The following is a 7,892-nucleotide window of genomic DNA, read 5'->3' on the forward strand; positions in this document are numbered from 1 at the left end:
TCAATGGTGTTTCAGAAAATTTAATTAGGCTGTGCACACAGACTGTGCAGCTCCATAGTCTGCTTCCAAAATACATAAATAGCAAAACAGAGATAGATCTTTCAGAAATGTCTGGGATCTTTATGAACCAGTGAACATGAAACCACTGATCTCCATGCTGCACAAACATATCGACATTTGCAGCTCTTTGGCAGGAGCAGCCTGCTTACCCCAACAATGTAGCTGAGCTTTTAACAAATTTAGTCTTTCAGAAGAGATCAGAAAGTAGATTCTACTGGATTGTGGGTGGTGTCTTTTCATGGCAAGAGTTTTTATGGCTTTAGACAGCCTTTCAATAAAGTAATAGCCCATGTAAGTGCTATTCCACCTCTCTCTCAGTGGCTGGAAGAAGCACTGACTCTGTGCTGACCTTAACTCCTTGGTAAATGGACAGGTCTTTCAGTGACTCACCATGTCCCTAACCGCAGTAGTCTGGCTGCAGGGGAACACTTGCCGTCCCAGTTTTTGTTATTGAAATTTATCCCATGCTTTCTGCTGGGCAAATCTGGGTTTGGTATAGCATACTTTGCTATTACATGCATGTCTCTAAGGTGAGATCCCTGATTCCAAGACCTCATCTTGGGCAGTTTCTGTTGTTGACTTGCTATAGACGCAGCTTTACCAGGGCCAAGGCAGGCTTACATGAGTCAGGCTCTGTGTTAGTGACTTTTTGAGATGGAGTTGACTTAAGGAGTCACCCTGTCCTCCAGACAGCTTGTGAACATGCAAATCATAGAAATTATAAAATGGTTAAGTCTGGAAAAGGCCTCTAAGAACCCAGCTCTGCCATGTTCAATACTAAACCATGTCCCCAGCTGTCACATCCACAAGTTTTTTAACATTTCCAGGTATGGTGATTCCACCACTTCCCTGGGCAGCCTATTCCAATTCTTGATAACCATTCAAGCAAAAATTTTTTCCTAATATCCAATCTAACCCTCCCCTACCCCAACTTAAGGCCATTTCCTCTCATCCTGTTACTTGTTACTTGGGAGAAAAGACAAACCCTACCTCACTACAACCTCCTTCATATAGTTGCAGAGAGAGATAAGGTCTTCCCCAGACCTCCTTTTCTCCAGACTAAACACACCCAGCTCTCTCAGCTCCACATCATCAGACTTGTGATGAAGACCCTGCAGCACCACCATGTCCTTCTTGTAGCAAGCAGCCCAAAACTGAACACAAATACAGCAAATCAGAGTAAGATAGCCTAAAAGGAAAACCAGTTTGGAACAAACTGCAGTTGTTACTCTTTTCAAAAATAAAGAATCAAAAAAACCTCAGAAAAATCAATCTCCTTCTGTTATGCACTGAATTATTTGGCTCATCTAATGGACCACGAAGGTGAATTACACAAGGATCTTGTCCACTGTTTCCTATTTAGAGATGGCTCAAAGACTGAAAGGTTATCTGTATACACATCCATTAAATGCCTGACAAACTGCTTGAAATATTTTTAGATTTAAATCAATGAGTATGTATTGAAGAACACATATAAAGGACACTTTTCGTCCTAACAGTACCTACAGTATAAACAAGAAGGAGCATACAGAACACTTTGCACTTTCCCTCTTCATCCCCAGATTATGTGTGACTTCTTCCAATAACAAAATCTGAAGGCTGGTTCTTTGCTGTTGAAATGCACTATATGATATACCACCATCAACCCAGAATGGGTGTTTACTAACACAGCTCAATAAATCTCTGGTACAAGCGGGTGGTTTTTTTCTTCTTTAATTGTTTGTATTGCTATAAATCACCTTGCAATCTAACTTGGCTAAATCCCTAATGCACAACATGAGTATATTTTGGCAGTGCCAAAAACCTGCTTGTACTCCTTACTGCTTGGCTAAGTCAACACAAGTTTCTCAAACTAAATAAAAATGCATAAAATACATTTAAAAATGTCACAATCCAAAGGAACTATCTTTCTGATAAGCACTAGTCCAGTCCCAGCTGTGCTTGGCCACATTGTGCTGGCCATTCCTGTGGGGCAACCTTGGAGCTCCTGTACTCTCTCCCTGTCCTGGGAACTTCCAGCTGTGTTTCTTTTCTCATAGCAAAAACATTTTCTGCATTGGGTTAAGACAGGGTAAGAGTCATATAGATCCCCCAAGGCAGTGGGCTCAGAGTTTTCAAATTAATCCTACAAGCTGAGTGTTTTCTCAATAATAATATGACAGTTTGTTGGTACAACTGTTGTTATAAAATGGTCCTATCTACTGGTACAGCCCAGCTGAGGCACTCAATTCACCCTTGCTGTCTTTTCAAGTTATTTGGCTTTATTCAGAGCCTGATGCTATAGCCCAGGGTTTCCTGTTCCTGTAGTGCAGAACAAAACTTCAGAGAAGGTGTGATAATGAAATGTGTCACAAGTGTTTCATGCTGAGATGTCATAGAAGGAAATTGAGGTTATTCTTCATTTTGAAAACTGATGCTCAAGAGCCATGTCCAAATACATAATGTTAACTATCTGAAAAAACTGCTGTGAAGATATTCAAAGCAGAACCTTTTTGTGAATATGATCGATCAGAAAGATGAAATGAATTTGCACTGATTAGCTTTAAGGAAGAATTGAAGAACGTATATTCAAACATGAAAGAGACCAGCACACTGGAAAAAAAAAAAAGTCTTGTGTGTTTCTTCCTTTTCCATGATCATAGTAAATAGATCAAGAAATAATGACTTTAAGTTGTGCAATATAAGCTATGAATGAAATATAAGACAAGTAGGCTAATCGTTCCTCTAATGAAGCACAGGGAGTAAAATATTGCAAGATCTCAGTGATTTAAGCACTTAAAAGATCAAGCTAAACAAACTCTATCCAGGAGTAAGGGATGCTTGTTTCATCCTCCTTTAGGAGAGAGAAGAGTTTATTGCTGATTGTCAAAACACTATTGAGAGGTCCTTGCCTCTTCCCATGGCAAGTAATTTTTTCAGGACAAAGATTTCTAAGGTCTCTCCTAGTCCTGTGAGGTAAATACCCTCCCACTTCTTAAGTACCCTTGCATTCAGTTGCTGAATTTTCTTTAGACATTTTTATCTGGTGGGTCATGTCCATGCAGTGCATCACAGATGGATGCTGACTTGCACCCTGCTTCTTGGACTCTTCCCCCAGAGATATTTTTACCCCTCCAGGCAACACCAGGTTACCGGTCAGAGCCCAAAGGTGAGTTTTCCCCTATTATGTTATGCAGCTCTTGACAAAATAAGTGATTTGGTGCCACCAGAGGGCTGCAGTTCTACAGCAGGAGCAGGCTGTGTGTTGGAGATTCAGCACCATGTCAGTCTCTGAGATAAACAACCCCAGAGATTCCTGCAGAGAATTTGCTTTGCAGTGAGAAGGAAGCTGGGTTTTGTCATCATTGTAAATGTGCTGCAACAAGCTGTTTCTTCTGCTCGGGGGACCAAATCCTGCTGGGATAAGGATGAGTCCCCTAGCAGAGGTGGATGTGCTGACATAAAGGTACATATCTGCTGCATTGCTCAGGACACATCTCCCGCCACACCTTTGGAGATCCAATGGCCTGGCCTGGCCAGCAAGCCAGTCACAGCTGGTATCAACTCAAGGCCCTGGAAAGCTACACCCTAAGTTCAGGGACACTGTTTCAAGTTAGGGAGAGTTAAAGTTTGTTTGAATGGGATCATAGGAGTTATGATGTTAATATAGATTACGTTGCCTGTTATGATTAGTTAGGATGTTTCTAGTATGTTCCATGTTGGTGTATATAAGTTGGGATCACCCCTTTTTAGAGGTCTTAGTGTTTGGCTGTATTCAGGAGAGCTCTTGTTACTGTGGCAAGAAGAATAAAGGACCCTTGGATTTCCCACCTAAGACCCATTGCCCACTGGCACAGACATCTTTTGTGAAAAATCCTTTCCTTAGAATTTTTCCCTTTTCTGGGAAGCTGAGGCTCCAGAGAAAGAATGTAAAGAATGGTTATCTACTGATGCGGAATGCAACAGGTGCACCTGTGATTGGCCCATGTTGCATCTTTACAATTAAGGACCAATCAGAGACCGAGCTCTCTCTGGGACAGAATCAGAGAGAGCTCCTTTGTTTTTCATTCTTTTTCTATTCTTAGCATAGCAACTTCTGAACTTTTCTCTCTATTCCTATTAGCATAGTCATAATGTAACATATATATCATAAATTAATAAATCCAGCCTTCTGATCATGGAGTCAAGATTCTCATCTAGCTCTTCACTCCTGCATCCCTTGCAAGCCCGGTAACAGCCCACTTTTTCTTCTGCGCTGACCCCTCACAACATGACACAGATCAGGCCAAATAAATACCCCAAAGTAACAGCAGCACTGGGACAGATCGCTTTCTAAGATTTTTTGAAATCAGGCCAGAAGAAAGTCTGCTGCACACATCTAGTGCTCAGTTGTGCTCTTCAGAGAGATGGGCATGGAATTTGAGTAAAGGAAATGACATTGTTAATTTTTGTAGTGATCATAAACAAAATTTAAATGGCAGGAAATTTTTGTCTGTTTTGTTCTGGCAAGTCTGTGATAGTAAGTAAGTGATTTTCCCAATTGCAGTGGTAGGCAGACAAGTTTTACCCAGTTAAGCTGAGATGTTTTTCCCTTAATGTTGGCTATGAGCCAGAAGAAATGCCACTCTGATAGATGCCTTTTCAGTCAAAGGATCAGATGTGAAAATTGGGTAAATACTCAGGATTATATTTTTAATTTTCTGTTTTCTTTTTATTCTATCCACTTGGATTATTTTTCATTTTCTGAATAATGCAGAAAGCGGCAAAGGACAACATATCAAAAATAAATGAGATCTCTGACGAGGGATTCAGACTAACTCAGACCTCCTGGGAAAAAGAAGTAGAACTCAAGAAAGTAAGAAGACAGTTTGAGCTAGCTGGAGATAATATTCCTTTCAGCACTTAATATTCCCTGACTTGGGGCACAGAATGGCACCTATCCATACACCTCATTATTTAATAATATTGCTAATTTGTAAGGACAGAACATTTGGAGATACTCTGATATGTCTGTATCTTGTCACCCTGAAAATGCATAAAATTGAAATATCTATTCAGTCTTTGTAGAAATAACATTTCTTGAAAATTGATTCAGAAGCTTCAAGCACTGTATCTATTTCCTTGGCACTTCAAACCACAAAAAATTCACTTGAACAATTCTTGTTTTCTCAGAATGTCTTCAATGAAGGAAATATTTCAGACCAAATTTTTCCATGCAACCTTAAGGTTTTTCCCATTTCTTTTTGAGTGAAAAACACAGTAATTGAGATATATATAATTTTTATGGGACCAATAATATACTTTACAGTATAGAAGAGAGAAAATAAATCCAGTTTTCTCACTGAAGAGTTCATAATATGAGGAAAGAAAAGACATAGCATGTCTCATAAACCAAATGGTCTTTCCTTACATGTAGGAAAAAAAGAGTAGGTAGCTTTTTCTGTGGAGCTGTTTTATTTTCTGGGGGCAGAAAGAAAGTGGAAAGGCAGCTGAACTGAATATGGGTTTCACCTGAGCCCAGTAGGCAATAGTCCGAATTCCTGTGACAGAACAAGGAAAATAAGAGCCAGAGAAAATGTGCAATTGTTGCTGGAATAAATGCCTCAATTGAATGAAGCAATAGAACCAGGGAAGGGAAACAACAAAAGGCTAAAAAGAAGGCAAAAGGATAAACTTATATTTCTGGCTGATATTCAAAAGCTGTCGGCATATGCCAAGCTGGCTGCTTGGGGAGCACTACCAATGGTAATTCTAGAAGAGCTAATGGCAACTAAGCACTGACAGTAATGGGAGGTCCAGCACAGAGGACAAGAAGCCTCCAGCAGACTGGGGAGAGAATGGGGATGGCTCAGATACCCATTCCTCTCCTGCCTCTGACCCATGAGTGGCTCAGTGCCAGCGTCTTGTTAAGGACAGCCTTCACAGGGGAGAATGAGTGAGACCACAAACCACACGTCCCAGCACCTGCAAAACTGAAAAGCTGACCCTGATCCTCACAGCTACCAAAGGCGCCTGCCACTCAGGTTAAACTGGCATTCAGAGCTAATTGGCTCTTCCTGGCCAAATAAAGGAGCAAGAAGAGAGCCAAAAATGTGTATTTTTCCTCCCCAGCAGCACCCAAGTGCACACAGCATCTCCTCCCTGTCTCTGATGCCAGCAGCAGTTGCTGCTTTTTCATCCCCAGGAAATAACAATTAAAAACCACACATGTGGCAAATTATGATGTCTTTTCTAATAACATCCACATGGGTGTGTGCTCATTTTGAGGAGCAGTTCTCAGACACATTTGAGCAACATTTCATCACAATACTGGGGATGAATAGCCTCAAAATGAAATGGACCATTATAAACACTGTGCACAGAGAAGACTGCAAATTCTAAACACACACCATTTGTTTCTCTTTCCCTCCTCTCTGCCCTGGACATTTAGCAAAGAATTGCTAAAATCCTGCCTTAAATTTTCAGAATGTAATAAAACCAGGCAAGATGCTTGAATTCTCTCCAGCAGCAGATATATAAAGAAAGGTATTCAGTAGGGCTGATTTTTACTGGATCACATCTCCAGTGCAATGTCACAGAAATGAAGCAGACATGTTCTAATTGAAAAGGCAATTTTTAACCTGCCCTGTTTTTCTGGAAAATCATTCTGTCCTCAGAGCTGCCAAAGGCATTCTAGCAATAAACATACCTACAGAGAGACAAATAAACAACAGGGAGATTTGTGCCTTGAGAGCAGGAAACAGAATTCACCAATTGCAGCAAAACTGACCAGAGAAATTTTTTGAAAGAAATTGCACCAGGGTAGTGTTTTCTTCTCCTCTTTCCCTAATTCCACCATAAATGAAAGTGGAAATGTTCAAGAATGTAAGGCATGTAATAGGATAAATTAATTTTGAATAAATGAGAGGTGAAAACAGAATTCTCTCCCTTTTTGCAAGCTCTGCTTGCCATTGTGGAAGAATGGCTGGAAGAACAGGGTCATGGGTCCCTGGACATGCTGTACAAGCAAACCTCATGTTAGTTTAGCATAAGTAGGAGCATAAGTAGGCCGCACTGCTTGTTAGCTTGACATGAGTAGGCTTCACTTGACATAACTAGGCCTTACACCATGATAAGGAGTTTGCAAAGTATGCTGCATCATGCTGACAAGGTTGAAAGGGCAAGGACAGCAGCAAAAATAAGGAAGAAAAGATGTTTTGCAATATAGAAATAGAGAAGTAAAAGTGACGAGAATGAGGAAGAACCCTGTGTTAGAAACCACAAAGTAGGAGGAGTATGTAAAAATAACCTTTTGCTTTAAACCAATGAACTAACGACGAGTATGAATAATTACTGACGAGTATGAATAATTACTGAAAACATATAAAAGTACCGCTGTACTAGAAATAAACTGAAGCTTGCTTTACCAATCATATTGACTGATTGCATGTCTTCCCTGGCTGCCGTCATGCCATGAATCCTGTTAAAGAGAAAACATGATAAAGCCCTTTGTTAGTTTTCCTTCAGTAAAAGTTCAGGAAACAAAAAGATGATGTCTGTGACTTGAGGAAAAGATCTAAATAGTATTCATTAGAAATTAAACGCTTCCTATGATTGAAGGAGCAGTCCATCAGTTCACTGCCATTGACATTGGTTTGCATCAGTCCAGCAGTCATCTTGTTGTTGTCATGGTGTAAGCCTGGTTAGAGAACATGAAGGCTACAAAAAAATAAAGGAATTGGTGAGGTTAATGCATATAAGGGGAAAGACCAGCTGTCATCATAAATACAAGATTTTCCATGTTATAAAGGCATTTGAGGAGTCTCTTGTTCATCTCTCTGATGTCAGCGGGGAAAAGCTAGCTACGGGTGCAG

This window comes from Zonotrichia leucophrys, chromosome 3, assembly GCF_028769735.1.
Source record: "Zonotrichia leucophrys gambelii isolate GWCS_2022_RI chromosome 3, RI_Zleu_2.0, whole genome shotgun sequence".
NCBI lineage: Eukaryota > Metazoa > Chordata > Aves > Passeriformes > Passerellidae > Zonotrichia > Zonotrichia leucophrys.